At 36.2% G+C, this 18,854-nt stretch overlaps 1 protein-coding gene across 16 annotated transcripts in view; it reads left to right on the top strand.

Moving 5' to 3' along the window:
* ANKS1B (ankyrin repeat and sterile alpha motif domain containing 1B) overlaps positions 1-18,854 on the top strand; it is a 1,113,310-nt gene that overhangs the window by 641,055 nt on the left and 453,401 nt on the right. The window contains exon 1 of one of the 16 annotated variants that reach the window (XM_082739183.1): positions 2,879-3,080. The exons of the other annotated variants lie outside the window; for them this stretch is intronic. The gene's annotated coding sequence lies outside the window, so the exon portion shown is untranslated. Of the gene's footprint in view, positions 1-2,878; positions 3,081-18,854 lie in introns of those variants that run through there. 16 annotated transcript variants of the gene reach the window in all.

An 18,854-nucleotide genomic window follows, 5' to 3' on the forward strand; every position in this document is an offset into this window, starting at 1 on the left:
TGGTTCAGTTGTGGTAGTTTATATGTCTCTAGGAATGCATCCATTTCTTCCAGATTGACAAATTTGTTGGTGTAGAGTTGCTCATGGTATGTTCTTATAATGGTCTGTATTTCTTTGGTGTTAGTTGTGATCTCTTCTCTTTCATTCATGATTTTATTTATTTGGGTCTTTTCTCTTTTCTTTTTGATAAGTCTGGCCAGGGGTTTATCAATCTTATTAATTCTTTCAAAGAACCAGCTACTAGTTTCATTGGTTGGTTCTACTGTTTTTTTGGTTTCTATTTCATTGATTTCTGCTCTGATCTTTATGATTTCTCTTCTCCTGCTGGGTTTAGGGTTTCTTTCTGGTTCTTTCTCTAGCTCCTTTAGGTGTAGGGTAGGTTGTGTACTTGAGACCTTTCTTGTTTCTTGAGAAAGGCTTGTACCGCTATCTATTTTCCTCTCAGGACTGCCTTTGTTGTGTCCCACAGATTTTGAACTGTTGTGTTTTCATTATCATTTGTTTCCATGAATTTTTTCAATTCTTCTTTAATTTCCTGGTTGACCCATTCATTCTTTAGAAGGATGCTATTTAGTCTCCATGTATTTGGGTTCTTTCCAAATTTCCTTTTGTGATTGAGTTCTAGCTTCAGAGCATTGTGGTCTGAAAATATGCAGGTAATGATCCTAATCTTTTGATACCGGTTGAGACCTAATTTAGGACTGAGGATGTGATCTATTCTGGAGAATGTTCCATGTGCACTAGGAATAATGTGTATTCTGTTGTTTTGGAATGAAATGTTCTGAATATATCTGTGATGTCCATCTGGCCCAGTGTGTCATTTAAGGCCTTTATTTCCTTGTTGATCTTTTGCTTGGATGACCAGTCCATTTCAGTGAGGGGAGTGTTAAAGTCCCCTACTATTATTGTATTATTGTTGATATGTTTCTTTGATTTTGTTATTAATTGGTTTATATAGTTGGCTGCTCCCACGTTAGGGGCATAGATACTTAAAATTGTTAGGTATTCTTGTTGGACAGATCCTTTGAGTATGATATAGTGTCCTTCCTCATCCTTTATTATAGTCTTTGACTTAAAGTCTAATTGGTCTGATATAAGGATTGCCACTCCTGCTTTCTTCTGATGTCCATTAGCACGGTAAATTCTTTTCCACCCCCTCACTTTAAATCTGGAGGTATTTTCAGGTCTGAAATGAGTTTCTTGTAGGCAACATATAGATGGGTTTTGTTTTTTTATCCATTCTGATACCCTGTGTTTTTTGATTGGGTCATTTAGCCCATTAACATTCAAGGTAACTATTAAGAGATATAAATTTAGTGCAATTGTATTGCCTGTAAGGTGACTGTTACTGTATATTGCCTCTGTTCCTTTTTGATCTATTACTTTTAGGCTCTCTCTTTGCTTAGAGGACCCTTTCAATATTTCCTTTAGAGCTGGTTTGGTGTTTGCAAATTCTTTCAGTTTTTGTTTATCCTGGAAGCTTTTAATCTCTCCTATTTTCAATAATAGCCTAGCTGGATATAGTATTCTTGGCTGCATGTTTTCTCGTTTAGTGCTCTGAATATACCATGCCAGTTCTTTCTGGCCTGCCAGGTCTCTGTGGGTAAGTCTGCTGCCAATCTAATATTTTTACCATTGTATGTTATAGACTTCTTTTCCCAGGCTGCTTTCAGGATTTTCTCTTTGTCAGTAGGACTTGTAAATTTTACTATTAGGCGACGGGGTGTGGACCTATTCTTGTTGATTTTGAGGGGGGGTTCTCTGCGCCTCCTGGATTTTGATGCTTGTTCCCTTTGCCATATTGGGGAAATTGTCTACAATAATTCTCACCAATATACCTTCTGCTCTCCTCTCTCTCTTCTTCTGGAATCCCAATTATTCTAATGTTGTTTCGTCTTATGGTGTCACTTATCTCTCGATTTCTCCCCTCATGGTCCAGTAGCTGTTTGTACCTCTTTTACTCAGCTTCTTTATTCTCTGTCATTTGGTCTTTTATATCACTAATTCTTTCTTCTGCCTCATTTATTCTAGCAGTGAGAGCCTCCATTTTTTTTTTATTGCACCTCATTAATAGCTTTTTTTATTTCAACTTGGTTAGATTTTAGTTCTTTTATTTTTCCAGAAAGGGCTTTTATATCTCCCGAGAAGGTTTCTCAATATCTTCCATGCCTTTTTTGAGCCCGGCTAGAACCTTGAGAATCGTCATTCTGAACTCTAGATCTGACATATTTCCAATGTCTGTATTGATTAGGTCCCTAGCCTTCAGTACTGCCTCTTGTTCTTTTGTTGTGGTGAATTTTTCTGCCTTGTCATTTTGTGCAGATAAGAGTATATGAAGGAGCAAGTAAAATACTAAAAGGGTGGCAAAGACCCCAGAAAAATACGCTTTAACCAAATCAGAAGATACCCCAAATCGTGGGGGGGGGGGGGGAGAGGCAAGGGATAAAAAGAGGTTCAGAAAAAAAAAATTAAAAAAAGAAAACGAACAAAGAAAAAATATAAAAAAAGAAAATATATATATATATATTAGATAAACTAGTTAAAAAACGTTAAAAAAGAAAAGCGTAAAATTTTTAAAAAATTTAGCAGCAGAAGAAAAAAAATTGGAAAAAAAAACAAACACCAAATTAAATTAATTGCAAGACTAAAGAAAGCCATGAGTTCAGTGCTTTACTTTTTTATCCTCCTCTGGAATTCCTCTGCTCTCCTTGGTATTGAACCTGTACTCCTTGGTAGGTGAACTTGGTCCTGGCTGGATTTCTTGTTGATCTTCTGGGGGAGGGGTCTGTTGTAGTGATTCTCAAGTGTCTTTGCCCCAGGCGGAATTGCACCACCCTTACCAGGGGCTGGGCTAAGTAATCCGCTAGGTTTCACTTTCGGGAGCTTTTGTTTCCTGAGTGCTTTCTGTAGAGTTCCGGAAGACGGGAATGAAAATGGCGGCCTCCTGGTCTCCAGCCCAGAGGAGCTGAGCACTCGGGGCCCCACCCTTCAGTGCACCCTCAGAGAATAGCGCCCCACAACTCCCGTCTCCCTGGCCTCCCACCACGCTCCAAGCTCACCCAGGCTGCGACCCGTTCAAGGTAACCCTGAGCTGAAAGCTCACTCCTCGGCTCTGTCTCTGTAGCTGGCTTCCCCATTCTAATACCTGCAAGCTCTGCGACACTCAGACACCCCCGATCCTTCTGTGACCCTGTGGGACCTGGGGCCACGCTGACCCCACGTGGGCTTCACCCCGGTTTAGCCTCTGGAGAGATGTCCCTCAGCAGAACAGACTTTTAAAAGTCCCGATTTTGTGCTCTGTTGCTCCGCCTCTGGGAGCCAGCCCCTCCCCCCCAGGTCTATCTTCCCGTCGCTTTGGATTCACTTCTCTGCCAGTCCTACCTTTCAGAAAGGGGTTGATTTTCTGTTTCTAGAATTGCTGTTCTTCTCTTTGATCTCCCATTGGATTTGTAGGTGTTTGCAATGTTTAGATAAGCTATCTAGCTGATCTCCTGCTACCTGAAGTAGCCTCAGCCTGCTACTTCTCCACCATCTTCGCTCCTTGTTCTCTTTAGTGATTTAGGATATAAATACAAAATGCAGCCTATGATTATTTTTGCATGATTATCATTTTTCTGAATATCCTAGAGCAATTATAATGCTTAAAGATTACCAAAACTCCATGAATTTCTTTCGTGTTCTTTATAAATACACATTTAAGGGGAATCTTAGTTTTAAAAAGATTTGCTTTGTGTTCATAATTATAGTAAGCTTCTTCATTTATGTAATACTCAGGATTATTTATTGATTCATATAGTGTGTCATATATTACAAAGTGCTAACGTGCATGGCAAAGCAATTTATTATTAATTCTACCTAATTTAGTAGGGTAAAATCAGTTAAAGAGTCACAATGAGATGGATTTTTAATTTAATGTCATTTTTTGAGAGAGAGAGCATATACAAGTGGGATGGGAGTGTTGGGGGAAAGGGACAGAGGGCGAGAATCTTAAGGAGACTCTGTGCTGAGTGTGGAGCCCAATACAGGACTCAATCTTAAAATCCTGAAATCTTACCTGAGCTGAAATCAAGAGTTGAACGCTTAACCAATCCACCCAAGTGCCCCTTAACTGGATTTTTTAAACTGAAATCTTTATGAATACACTTTTTATAATAAAAAAAAATTTTACCACAAGGTATTATGGCAGATGAAGTGCTCTGAGTTATCTTTCTGCAACAGAACAAATACATTCTGAACAGGACATTCTTTTAGATGTTGCCTCCTCTAACAAGCTTTGCTCTCTAAAATGCGTATTAAAAGACAAGAAAGTCAATATTTCTCTGAGTGCATATGTCAATAATAGCACTGCTATTTAGACTCTGTGCCCTGGTTCAGTGATTAAAGTTAGAAGGCTGAGTCAAGGGAAACTGAAGGCAAATATAAAGTCTCTCTGGAGGGAAATGACAGCATTTCATAGATTAAGATCAAGTGGTGAGGTAACAATAAATTACTTCTATTCACCTTAAATAGCAAATCACTGTATGTAGGTATCATCAAAAAAAGCAAATACATATCTAGTCTCCAGTGACTATAGGCATTGTTACTGAAAATAGGAAATAAAACAATAATATATTTAGAAGTTATAATATATTTCAAAAACTAAATGCCCAATCACAAAGATGAGTAAAAACAAGGATTATCAGTAAATAGCAGGCAAATTTGAAAAATAAATGGCATTTCTCAATATGAAAAAATAACACTTGAAATTTTTAAAAAAAATTCTAAATGAGAGACATCTGCGTGACTCAGTCAGTTAAGCATCTTCCTTCAGCTCAGGTCATGATCCCAAGGTCCTGGGATTGGGTCTCATAGTGACCAGAGAGAGAAGCAGGTTGGTTCCAAGCTAAGCAAAGGCTTGGAACCTGCTTCTCTCTCTGCCCCTCAGCTCATGCGCTCTCTCTCTCTCTCTGACAAATAAATAAATAAAGTATTTTTAAAAATTCTAAATGAGGGGCACATGGGTGACTCAGTGGGTTAAAGCCTCTGCCTTCAGGACAGGTCATGGTTTCAGGGTCCTGGGATCGAGCCCTGCATCGGGCTCTCTGCTCAGCAGGGAGCCTGCTTCCCCCTCTGTCTCTGCCTGCTCTCTGCCTACTTGTGATCTCTCTCTGTAAAATAAATAAAATCCTTTAAAAAAACTTCTAAATGAACAGAATTTCAAAATAGCAGATTAGGCAGAGATGAAGAGAGAATTGGTAACTTGGATGAGAAATTTGAAGATATTGCCCAAAGTGTAGCACAGAGAGCCAAAGAGGCAAAAAATGAGGAAGACATGAAAAGATATGAAAGATGGAATAATAAGGGTAACATGCACTTAATCAGATATTCAGGATGAAATAAAAAGAGTATATAGGATAGGAAGCTTTGTGTTGGATAATGGCTGAATTTTTTCCACAACTGTTAAAACATGAAATCAAAGGTCCTGGACATACAGTGTATTTCAAACAGGACAAATAAAGGGAAATCCACACTAAGATACATTATTATGAAATTGAAAAATACAAAAGAGTTTCTCAAAGCAAGTAGAGAAATGATGGGTCACCTGCAACAAAAAACATAGGTGTAATGATAGCCATCTTATCAAGAAAATGATAGATGCCAAAACGAGTACAATAATATCTTCAAAGTAGGAGAGAAAATAATCATCAGTCTAAAAAAGTCTTGTGAACTTTAAAAACCTTATTTTTAATAAATGAAAATGTAATATAAAGTTATTTAGTTAAAAAACTGAAAGCATTTATCACCAAGACTTATTTTTTCCAAAAGATAAATCTCAAAGGTTACTTCATGAAAGAAAATGATCTCAAGATGTTCTGAGGAAGTAATAATGAATAAATAAGACAGTAAACATATATGCAAATTAAAATAAAAATAGTCTGAATAAAATAATAATATCTGATTTGGAAAAGTAAACAGAATTAAAACACTAAGAACAGCCTGTATTAGAGAACAAGTAAATTTCAAGTGATCTAAAATCTTAAAATTGTTGAGGAAGTGGGTGGATAAGGTACTATTAAACTTCAGACTTTGTTAAATTAAAAATGTATGGTAAAATTTTATGTATACCAAAAGAATAAAAATAAATTACATAAATTCTAAGATATACGAAAAATACTAATGAGAAAAAAAGAACAAAAAAGGGACTAGAGATGAAAAAAGAATATGAAAGATAAATAGATATCAAAACATAAAGTAGTAGAACAAAATCGAAATATGTAACCACCAAAATCCACATAAATTTGCTAATTTCACCAGTTAAAATGAGGAGGTTGTTTAGATGGTAGAAAAATAAAATCCAGATTTTTGCTCTTTAAAACAGACACAGCTATAGCTAAGGGCACACACCCCCACACAAGGAAGGAAAGATGAAAGAAGTTATACCTGAGAAATACTAGCTCAAAGAAAATTGGGTAACTATATCAGTTTCAAGCCAAGTAGACTTTAACACTAGAGGCGTTTCCAGGTTATAAAAAGTCACTATGGAATGGGCACCTGGGTGGCTCAGTGGGTTAAGCCTCTGCCTTTGGCTCAGGTCATGATCTCAGAATCCTGGGATTGAGTCCAGCATCAACAGGGAGCCTGCTTCCCCCCTCTCTCTGCCTGCCTTTCTGCCTACTTGTGCTCTCTCTCTCTCTCTCTGTCAAATAAATAAATAAAATCTTTTTTTTTTTTTAAAGTCACTATGGAATATTACAATGTTCAATTCACCAGGGAAATATAAAATTCTAAATATATATACTTAAAGATTATGCATATGATATGCATCATATGCTATATATATATTTAATAGAAGTAGAAGGAAAAATCACAAGTCCACTAAAACAGGGAGATTTCAACATACCTCAATTAATGGAATATTTTAACAGCTCAATTAATAAACTTAATCTAGGAAAATACAGAAAATACATAGAGCTTGGTACTCAACAATTAGAGAATACATGCTATTCTCATGAAACATTGATAAAAATCTATCTTAACTTGGCTATATGCAAGTTTCAATGCACATCAAAGACTCAGATCCATATATACTACATTTTAAAGACTCCCATATATATCCCCATCACAATATGAATTTAAATACACACATTCCAAGTAACTCATGAAAAATGAGACACCAAATTCTAACTTAAAGATGTTTATATTTAAATAAAAATGTAAATATAAATATCAAACATGGTGAAAGCAGCATAAGTGGAACTTAGAAATGTTAAATCTTTATATTAGAAAGTAATAAATGCTAAAGACTAATGAGCTAAACACAAATTAAAGAAATTTTTATAAGAAATGATAGAAAAAACCCAGGAAAGTAGGAAAAAGGAAATGGTAATGAACAGAAATGAATGAAAAAGTAATAAAAACTGCTATGCAAAATCAGAAACAGAATTTTTATACACCTAAAAGTAGATATAATATATTATTTGTTACAAGGGGATAGGTCTGTGATGCATCAGTTTTACACAATTCACAGCACTCTCCATAGCACACACCCTCCCTAATGACCATCACTCAGCTTCCCCATCCCTCCCAACCTCCTCCCCTCCAGCAACCCTCTGTTTGTTTCCTGAGATTAAAAGTCTTTTATGGTTTGTCTCCCTCTCTGGTTTCATCCTGTTTGATTCTTCCCTCTCTTCTCCTATGATCCTCTGTCTGAGCCCAGATCATTTTAAAGGTAAATTAAATATAGCTCTTAAGAAACAGAGAAAGACAACTATCATATGATCTCCCTGATATGAGGAAGTGGAGATGCAACCTGGGGGGTTGGAGGGGGAATAGGAAAAGAATAAATGAAACAAGTTGGGCTCAGGAGGAAGACAAACCATAAGAGACTCTTAATCTCACAAAACAAACTGAGGGTTGCTGGGGGGAGGGGAGGTCGGGAGAGGGTGGTTGGGTTATGGACATTGGGGAGGGTATGTGCTATGGTGAGTGTTGTGAAGTGTGTAAACCTGGTGATTCACAGATCGTACCCCTGGGGCTAATAATACATTATATGTTTATAAATAAAATAAAATAAAATAAAAATTTAAAAAAAGAAAGAAACAGACACTGTAATCTTATACAAACCACTGTAGAAAATTGAAAAAGTAGAAATTTTCTCCAACTAGTTCATATGTCACTAGTAAGATTCATATCAAAACTACATAGTATAAGAAAGGAAAGACTACAGGCCTGTTTCATTCATTAACGTAGATGCAAAAGTCCTAAACAAAGTACTAGTAAACCAAATTTAGTGGGACATTAAAAGGAAAATTCATTTTGGCCAGTTCATCCCATTAATATCCAGTGTGTTTAACATAAGAAAATGTGTTCTTTACACTAACAGATTAAAGGAGAAAAACTACATCATCAACTCAATAGGTGAAGAAAATCATTTGACAGAAACTCAATATTCACTTATAATTAAAATTCTCAGCAAAGTTGGAATATGAAAGAAAGTATTTAACTTAATAAATGATATGTATCCAAAAATTAGAGAAAGCATCATTTTTAAAAGGGAAACATTAGAGGTATTCTGTGGTAGAAGTGATTACTGCTCTCAATTCTTCACTCCCTTTTCTTCCTGTTACACTGTACTGCAGTACAGTACGTGGCATTTATATTCCCACTCCATTTACTTTAGGCTCAGACACATGACTTTATTCTGTCAGTAGATGTGAGAAGTGATAGTGTGCCAGTCCCTACAGCAAGACCTTAAGAGTCATCACCCATTTCCACTGTGGAAAGATACATCATGTAACTTCTGAACAACTCCATTGCACTCATGAGATAATGAGAGTGAAAAGGGCAAATAAATGTCGTGGTATTAGTCTGAAAATTGTTTTGATCTCATGGAACCCCTGAGAAGATCTTGGGGACCCCAAGCATCCCTGGACAACACTTAGAGAAATACTACTTTAGCATGGCATTTCCTACACCATGCTAGAACGTGCGTTCTTCCACAACCACAATGGAACAAAATCAGAAAATTACCATCAATACATTGCTACCATCTATTCTTCATACCTCATTCAGGTTTTCCTACTTTCCCCAGTAATAATTTCTGTGAGAAGAGAATCTAGCTGAGGATCCCATGTTGCATTTAGTTGTCATGTCTCTTTAGTCTCAAAAAATTGGGTTTTATCTCATATTTCTGCCTGAGTAGATTTAGATTATGCATCTTTGGCAGGAAAATTCAAAAGTGATTCTATGTTTTTCTCATTGCATCCTATCAGGTGGACCAAGATTTTTATTTGCTATATTATTGGTGATGTTCTTCTTGATCATTTGATTAGGATAGCACCTTGCAGAATTCTTCACTGCAGTGTTACTTTCTCACTTTATAATTAAGTATTTTATGGGGAGGTCATTGAAATTATTTAAATTTCTCATTCCTAATCAAACTTTTAAATCATTCATTTATTTATATATTTTTATGGGCTCATGTGTTCCTATTTTATCTGATAGATTATAACCCATTAACTGTCATAACTTATTTTGTTCCTAAAATTGTCCTCAGTCTAAACAGTTGGAGCCCTGCCAATCTGGCTTCTCTATCCTCCTAACATGCCTCATCACTCTGAGTACTTCTTTGCTTTCTGGCACAAGGTTCCAGGCTCATCTTACACCTTCCCTTCATTGGCCATAATATAGTAATTTCTCAATGGACCATTGTTGATTTGAGTGGAAAATATATTTAGAAGCCAAAATGTAGGCTTTACTTACTGCTACTGGGATTTCAATTTCCCACACCTTCTTAGTTGACAGAGGTAGGTAATCTATATGTATAAATACATATACACACAAATACATATTTACATCTCTTTTTATTTATGTATCTTGAAAACATTGGTATCTCCAATTCCAATCTAACATCATAGGTTCACTCTAGTTTTCTTCCTCTTCATATTTAAAAATTCTCCCTTAAACTGTTTGGTAAGAAATGTGGCTCCCATTATCCATGTAGTTGCTTATTTGATTAACCTCTCTGTAAATAACAAATCTCCCAGATTCGCATCCTCACCACTCAGACAGCTTTCTCCCCTTGGCTGAAATTTGATTCTCCATACCAGTTTATCTCTCTGTGTAAACACCCCGCTCATCCTCCTGGGGCTGCACCTTACAGCAGGCCATTGCTGTACATGCTCCTTTCTCTGATTGGGCTTTGACATCCCATGCCAGGCTACTCCATGCATGAACACTTTTCTCTTCTGGACAGGGACATTTTCCTTGCCCTGTTTCATGGTTTTGACAACCCTAGACCACCTCTCTGCAGGGATATTCTCCTTGTTTTGCTGATTCCTTCCGCCAGGCCATTCCCCCTTCATAGGTTCTTTCCCACCCCCAGGTGGACCCTGACACTCCATACTGGGCTACTCCACATGTGGACACCCTCCTAACCTGCATGGACCCCAACATGCCATTCTGGATTGCCCCAAACATGGACACCACCATTACCCTCTTTGAGCCCTGATTCTCAACTCTGGGTCACTGCAAATCTCCATTCTCCACTGAAGGTATGGATGCATCTCACTTTTCCTCATCTAATGACTTTAGGACAGAATTGTATGGAGTGAATGGGAAAAAGAAAAGGAAATGACCAGGCATCTCATATCTGAGCCTCTACTTATCATATAGGTTTTTCCTTCAGATCTTAGATGATTTTAATTTATTAAAAATACTTTTTAATTTTAGGGTTGCAGTTTTCAAACTCCTTGGGGCCACTTTTTTTTTTTTAACAGAATACTCATTTTTAGGAAATTTCTTTAAAGATCTTATTTATTTATTTATTTGACACAGAGAGAGAGAGAGAGAGAGATCACAAATAGGCTGAGAGACAGTCAGAGAGAGAGGAGGAAGCAGGCTCCCTGCTGAGCAGAGAGTTCAATGTGGGGCTCCATCCCAGGCCCCTGGGATCATGACCTGAACTGAAGGCAGAGGCTTTAACCCACTGAGCCACCCAGGGGCCCCGGGGTCACATTTTTTATTTGTTTTTATTGACTCTTCAACATTCATTTTCATTTCTTTTTCTTATAATGTCTTTAAATGGAGTTCTATTAAAATCCTTTTTTATTTACCATGTTTAATGAGAAGAGATGTCCTGAAATATTCATTCAGAAGAGGTTGCTATATGAGAATAGGCATGAGCCATACCGTATGAGAATAATTTTACCCGTTTCACTGCTCAAGGACTTTCTCCTTTGTTCTTACCATGAAGTATTGAGAAATAGGAGAGTTTCTCTGCTTGATTAAGAAAGATTTATCATTACTTTGGTGTTCTCCAGAACTCCATTCACTTTGCTTTCCATAGTAGTAGTCTCAAAGTTTAACATTGTATTTTGCTACTACTATGTCCAAGGTCTCCCTTCTCTGGACCACTGCCTCCCATGCAACTCCCACTTGCCCATTATATAAAATGTTTTTTCTCCTTGAGGTCTCTGATATTTTTACCCTGTTCAATTTAGGTTCTGCTCCTGAAAATTTTCTTCAGACTGTCTCTAGCCTTACTAAAAGCATGTCTTTATTGGATATTCCTGAGATTCTCAAGGGCTTAAGCTGCTTCCTGTTGTCTTTTTGCAGGATTTTTTCAAGTTCTGCTAGTTGTTCTCAGATTCTACTGCTTGGCATCCTGCTTAGTACTGGGCCCTTTCCTTTGGTTAATCAGAATCTAATGGCAATTTCATGGGTTGCAGGGTCCATCCAGTTTCATTTTCTTTTCACCACTACAGCTACATAGCTGCAGATCCAGTTCTGGATTTTGTTGCTATCACCTGATTTGGTTTTGCCTATCCATTTTCCAGGTCCACAGGGATTTCTTGATATCTGTTTTATTGAAGTTATCACCATAGCTGGTGTTTTGTTTGTTTGTTATAATCATTGCTCATTTTATTCTTTCATTATTATATGTTTTATTTTAATCTATTTATTTATTTGAGGGAGAGAGGGAGCAGGAGAAGTTTAGAGGGGGGAGGAGAGAGAAAATCTCAAGCAGAATCCCCAATAAACACAAAGCCTGACAAGAGACTCAATCTCAGAACCCTGAGATTGTGACCTGAGATTGACAAGAGTCAAACATTTAACCAACTAAGCCACCCAGGCACCCCCAATTATTGTGTTTTTATTTAGATTCTGGTTAGTTAGCATACAATATAATATTAGCTTCATGTATACAATATGGTTATTCAACACTTCCATACAACACCCAGTGCTCATCACAAGTGCACTCCTTAATCCCCATCACCTACTTAACCCAACTCCCTATCTTTCTGTCTGATAACCATCAAGCTGTTCTCGATAATAAAGAGTCTGTTTCCTGGTTTGTCTCTCTCTCTTCTTTTTCATCCCTTACTCATTTGTTTTGTTTCTTAAATTCCACATAAATGAAATCATATGGTATTTGTCTTTCTCTGACTGACTTATTCCACTTAGTGTAATACTCTCTAGCTCTATGTATGTTATTGCAAATGGCAAGATTTCATTCTTTTTTATGACTGAATAATATTCCAATATTTCATTCCATTCCATTCCATTCCAATAAGATTCTATTTATGGCTGAATAATATTCCACTCGATAACATCTACATCTTCTTCATCCATTCATCAGTCAATGGACACTTGGGCTATTTGCATAATTAGGCTATTGTAGATAATCTGCCATAAACATTGGGGTACCTGTATCCTTTTAAATTAGTACTTTTGTATTCTTTGGGTAAACACCTATCATAGGGTAGTTCTATTTTTAACTTTTTAAGGAACCTCCATACTATTTTCCACAGTGCCTGCACCAGTTTCTATTCCCTCCAACAGTTTTCTCCACATCCTCACCCAACATCTGTTGTTTCTTGTGTTACTGATTTTAGCTATTTTGACAGGTGTGAGGTAGTATTTCATTATAGTTTTGATTTGTATTTCCCTGATGATCAGTTATGTTGAGCATCTTTTCATGTGTCTGTTGGCCCTCTCTATGCCTTCTTTAGAAAAATGTCTATTCATGTCTTCTGCCCATTTTTTAGTTGGATTATTCATTTTGGGGGTACTGAGTTTTATAAATTCTTTATATATCTTGGATACTAAACTTTTATTGGGTATATCATTTGCAAATATTTTCTCCCATTTTGTAGGTTGCCTTTTAGTTTTGTTGATTGTTGCCTTCACTGTTTTTTATTTTGATTTATTTTGATTTAGTCCCAATAGTTTATTTTTGCTTATGTTTCCCTTGCTTCAGTAGACATATCTGGAAAGAAGTTATTATGGCCAATGTCAAAGAGGTTACTGCCTGTCTTCTTCTCTAAGATTTTTGTGGTTTCAGGTCTCACATGTAGGTCTTTCATCTATTGTGAATATATTTTTGGTATGATATAAAAAAGTGGTCCAATTTCATTCTTTTGCATGTTTTTGTCCAGTTCTCCTAATATCATTTGTTGAAGAGACTGTTTCCTGCTGTATATTCTTTATTGCTTTGTTGAAGATTAATTAACCATAGTTATGGGTTCATTTCTGGGTTTTCTATTTTGTTCTGTTGATCTATGTGTCTATTTTTGTGCCAATACCATATGTTTTGATCACTACAGCTTTGTAATATAACTTAAAGTCTAGAATTGTGATGCCTCTAGCTTTGCGTTTCTTTATCATAAATGACACATTAGACCAGATGGACTTAATACAGATGCTTAGAACATTCAATCCTAAAACAGGAATACACATTCTTTTCAAGTACACATGAATCATTCTCCAGAATAGGTCACATATAAGGTCACAAAACAGGCCTCAACAAATAGAAAAAGATCAAAGTCATACCATGCATATTTTCTGACCACAATGCTATGAAACTGGAAGTCAACCACAAGAAAAAATTTGTAAAGACTACAGATATATTGCAACTAAACAATGAATGGGTTAACCAGGAAATCAAAGAAGAAATAAAAAATACATGGAAACAAATGAAAATGAAAACATAAGGATCCAGATCCTTTGGGATGCGGCAAAAGCAGTCTTAAAAGGGAAGTATATAGCAATACAGGCCTACCTCAAGAAGCAAGAAAAATCTCAAATAAAAACCTTGCCTTACATCAAAAGAAGTTAGAAAAAAGAAAAACAAACCAAGTCTAAAGCTAGCAGAAGGAAGGAAATAATAATGATCAGAGCAGAAATAAATGGTATAGAAACTAAAAAAAAAAAGAAAGAAAAAAGAAAAGAAAGAAAAAAAGAAAAACAATGAAACCAGGAGCTGGTTCTTTGAAAAAAATAACAAAATTGATAAATCTCCAGCCTGATTTATCAATAAGAAAAGAGAAAAGACCCAAAGAAATAAAATCACAAATGAGAGAGGAAAAATAACAACCAACACCACAGGATTTCTATTAATATCAATATCAGCACTCAAATCCCTGGAAATGGAGAAATTTTTTATTTTCTAAAGAGAAATAAAATGACCCAGAAGACAAAAGTTATGATTTATTGTACAAGAATAAAATCACACATTTTCCATAATTTGTTTTTATCTTGACATAAAATTTGAGGTTTTATTGTTATTCAGGTATTTATATGCTAAAGACAGGGCAAAGATGAGTAAAAAGAGATTGAAATGCTTACTTATTAGATACTTTCTCTGACATTTCTTTGAAATGCTAATGATGCTTTGAGTAACTATCAGATTGGAATTCACACATATTTAGTTCTGTACCTTAGCATGAAATATCCACTTATCAAAAGAGAAGTGTGAAATTAAATGAGACAAGTTATGAAAACAGTTTAATCTATATACTTTACCTAGTTACAGTAAAAAAATAGTAATAAAGTGCAAAAATTCTTCCCAAAGTATATTTTCAAAACATATAAGCAGAAACAAAGGAGTAAATCCTATTATATTTACTATGTCAAAATAACAATCTTTATTGAGTATCTAATACAATCACTACTATATTTATTTGTAAAAATGAAACCCTTTAGATTAAAAATTATAATAGAAGAAATAATATTTAATGTCTTCTATGCCACTGGCATTGTTCTAACTGCTTTACTTCTGTTATTTTATTAAGTCTTCACAACACTTATAGGTGTATACTATTACTATCTTTGTTTGTAGAAGTGAAAATATAAACATTGCCAGAATATATATATTTTTTTGGTTTTTGTGGTTTTTTTTTAAGATTTTATTTATTTATTTGACAGACAGAGATCACAAGTAGGCAGAGAGGCAGGCAGAGAGAGAGAGAGGAGGAAGTAGGCTCCCCGCTGAGCAGAGAACCCAATGTGGGCCTTGATCCCAGGACTCTGGGATCATGACCTGAGCTGAAGGCAGAGGCTTTAACCCACTGAGCCACCCAGGCACCCCAAGAATATATTTTGAACATTATATTAATTCTTCTCTGAAAACTGGGACACAGTCTGAATCATGGTATATCAACCACTCCAAAACTCAATATCAAAATAATAGCCATTTATATAGCTCATGATTCTGGGGAGTATTTTCTTCTGGTCTGGGCCAGCCTCAGCTAATCTTGGCTAGGTTTTCTCATCATGGGTGGTCAGTTGGCATATTGGCCTGAGATTGATAGGTCATGGATGACCTCACTCAAATGTAAGAAACTTGGCTATCGTCTAAGGTAACAGAGATGGCTGATGTATAACCCATGCCTTTTTGCTTCAGGTTTGTTTTATTTTGTTTTTTTGGTTTTGATTCTTTAACATCTTGGGACCTTTTTGTCCCTGGAGGAACTGCCCCTCCCAGGGCTAGCTATATCTTAGAGATAGTAAACATGCCTTTCATATGCAAACCAACCAATCTAGAGACATACCCCAACCACACTCAGGGCCTCCTATCACCAGGCCTAATCACACCAGGGCCAGGTATCAAACAACTAGGGAGAGTCTCTATCTAAGCTCTAGAAGCTGCTGAAATGATTCTAGCCAATCAGACTAGCGAATCCTAAACCTGATTACCCTGTTTCTTCCTCTCCTTCACGGAGAAATGACAATAAAGGCTCCAGCCCTCCTCGTCCCTTACTCATTTGGCCTCCTAACTAACCCTGGGTTTCCCCCAGGAGGAGGAAGGGAGGGCATGACATCCTCCCTTCTCTTGGAATCTGTAACAGTTTATCTTTTCAATGGCAATTGTCTCCTGATCTGTTAGCCCCATCATACTTGAAAAACAATAAAACCTACAATTTCAAACAACAGGGTAATAATGTAGTTCATTATCTTTCAGACAAATTTGGGCTTGTTCACCTGTCAGCAAGTTTGCAAGCCCCCAGTGTACAAGTGCTTTTCAAGTCTCTGCTTCTATTATGTTGGCTGTTGTCCCATAGACCAAAGCAAGGCACACGGCCATCCCCAGAGTCATGTGGGAAGAATGGATACAGAGTAGAGTATGGCTACAGGGAGCTGTTGCATAGTGGAGCCATTCCTGCCCTCAATCCACCAAATACAAATTTGGGGAGCTTTTATATCAACTTACCATTCTCTTTGATATGAGTAATCTATAGAGGTTGGCCACTGAAACAAGCAAGTAAATAGTTGCCTTTTGATAATTCTTAATAAAAATGTTACCAAGTATCATGATGCTAGAAACTATTATTCAAAAGACAAAGTTTATATGCTAATACTTAAATTTTCTTTTACTTAGAGAAGTGATTGCTTATCACTAGAGGACTTGGACAATATAAAGCATTTTGAAATTGCGATTATAGTCATTTTGGTGAAACCACAGAGGGGATAATAACCTAATAATAATATTCACAGAATACTTTAAATAAAATTATGCCCTTTTAAACTCTCATTTATCATGATTATGGTCAAAAACCTCTTGACTGAGATTTACAGAACCTTTTTCCCACAATAGGCTAACTATTTTCAATTTTCTTTTCATAACCAAACCCTTTGGCCTTCTTTAGTAACTTTCAAAATAAAATTCTAAACGTCCTTATTTCTGAATTCCTCCTTCCTTTTACATTTCTTACCCATTCCTGTCATCCATACCAACCTATTATGTTGTAAAGCACTATGGATCCAAGTAGCGTAGGAAAGAAAAAGAGAAAATTGATTGGAACAGAATGCCAGGTTTTATTTCCTCTTGGTATAATTCTGCTTCCATGGAAGTAGGAAAAAAAAAAAAAAAACTTTTTTAGTTCTCTTATCCCAAATTCCAGTAATAGTCATAAATAGGAGAAACACCTGCCCTCCCACAGAGTCTACTTCTTTCCTTTGAACCCTAGACTGTTTTTCTATCTAAATACTAATATATTTTCCAGGCTAGTGGATATGGGAATCTGTTAGATCTTGGTTTGAATCTCAGCTTAACCTCTAGGAAAATTTCAGTAACAAGTTGTTTAAATGTTTGTTTTTACTTTCAAAAAATGGATATAAAAGACCATAAACCCTAGCTTTAGTGAGAATTCAGAGCTGTGTTCACTCACTCTGCACTCACTATTATACCCCAGGAAGGGTCTCTGTCTTGAGGGAAGGACAAAAGTACTTATTATCAAGGACATAGTGTTGCTACAATGGAAAGGGATGCAGGTTTTGTGAGAAGACAGAGAGATTATTATAGTGCTAGGTGGGTGCAGTGTTTCCTCCTTTAGATTGTTGTCTTTGGGACCTCTCTTCCTATCACTCTTCTCTCTTCCATCTCAGGATATCATTGTGACAAGGTCTGAGCAGGGGACATCTGCTTGGAAAGCCAAACAAAAACCAGGGTTAGGTATGAGGATATGCAAGGTCAGGAACAAACCTGCCTCAATCATCAATGAGGGAGAGAACAGTGCAGGGACTTGTGACCAAAGAGTAATAAGGAGCATTGGTTTGTCTGTAGCATTCTCTGGGCAAGTATCTATTAAGATTTGTTATGGTTGCCAATTTGTTTAAATATGAGTCCAATATTTTAGCTATATCTCTATCAGATAATCATAATAATTATTAATCATTTCACAGGATTGTTATGCAGATCAAATGAGACCTTGTAAATATGACCCCTAATCCGGTGCCTATAAAATAGTACATACCTGTTAAATGTTACTTGTTAATTTATGAAAACTTTGGTGTTTGGAATTTATAATAATAACCAATGTACTTAAAGTGCAAGTCAGCAAGTCAGCTTTGGATTTTTATTATCCACCACATTGGCTATTTTTGACTCTTTCTACAAGATTAGGTTATGAGCTTATCCCATAATTTAACTTCTGATTGTGGCAAATCTTCAGCTATATGAACTAAATGACCAATCAAAAAAGTATACTGACATCCTTTGCTAAGTTCTTTGGCCAGGGTTTTACACAGTATATCTTTAAGATATAAATTAGATCATACAAAAGAATTGTATATTTTGTCTCAGAGAATATTTACGTTTTATCTTAGAAAAAATTACAAAGCAATAATTTTTTTTTCTTTTCTGAGTTATTCTCTTTTTTTAAAGATTTTATTTATTTATTTGACAGAGAGAGAGATCACAAGTAGGCAGAGAGTCTGGCAGGAGAGGGAGTAGCAGGCTCCCTGCTGAGCAGAGAGCCTGAAGCAGGGCTTGATCCCAGGACCCTGAGACCATGACCTGAGCCAAAGGCAGAGGTTTAACCCACTGAGCCGCCCAGGCACCCCTCTGTGTTACTCTTTCAAAGATCTGAAGAAATTAAAAAATAACTAATGCTATTTCAGAGAAGAAAGAAAAAGAGAGCTTTGTGTTAATAGCTCAACATCAGTTTCTTATAAAAGGATCTCACTTTTTAGCGATATTATGGGTTGCATTGTTTGCTTACATTAAGCCTGAAGAAATCTTTTTTGTCTAAATTATAGAATTTATAGAATTATTCTTTATTTTATATTTTATATTTAAAGTAATATTCTCAGTA

Source organism: Mustela nivalis, assembly GCF_964662115.1.
Source record: "Mustela nivalis genome assembly, chromosome: 7".
NCBI lineage: Eukaryota > Metazoa > Chordata > Mammalia > Carnivora > Mustelidae > Mustela > Mustela nivalis.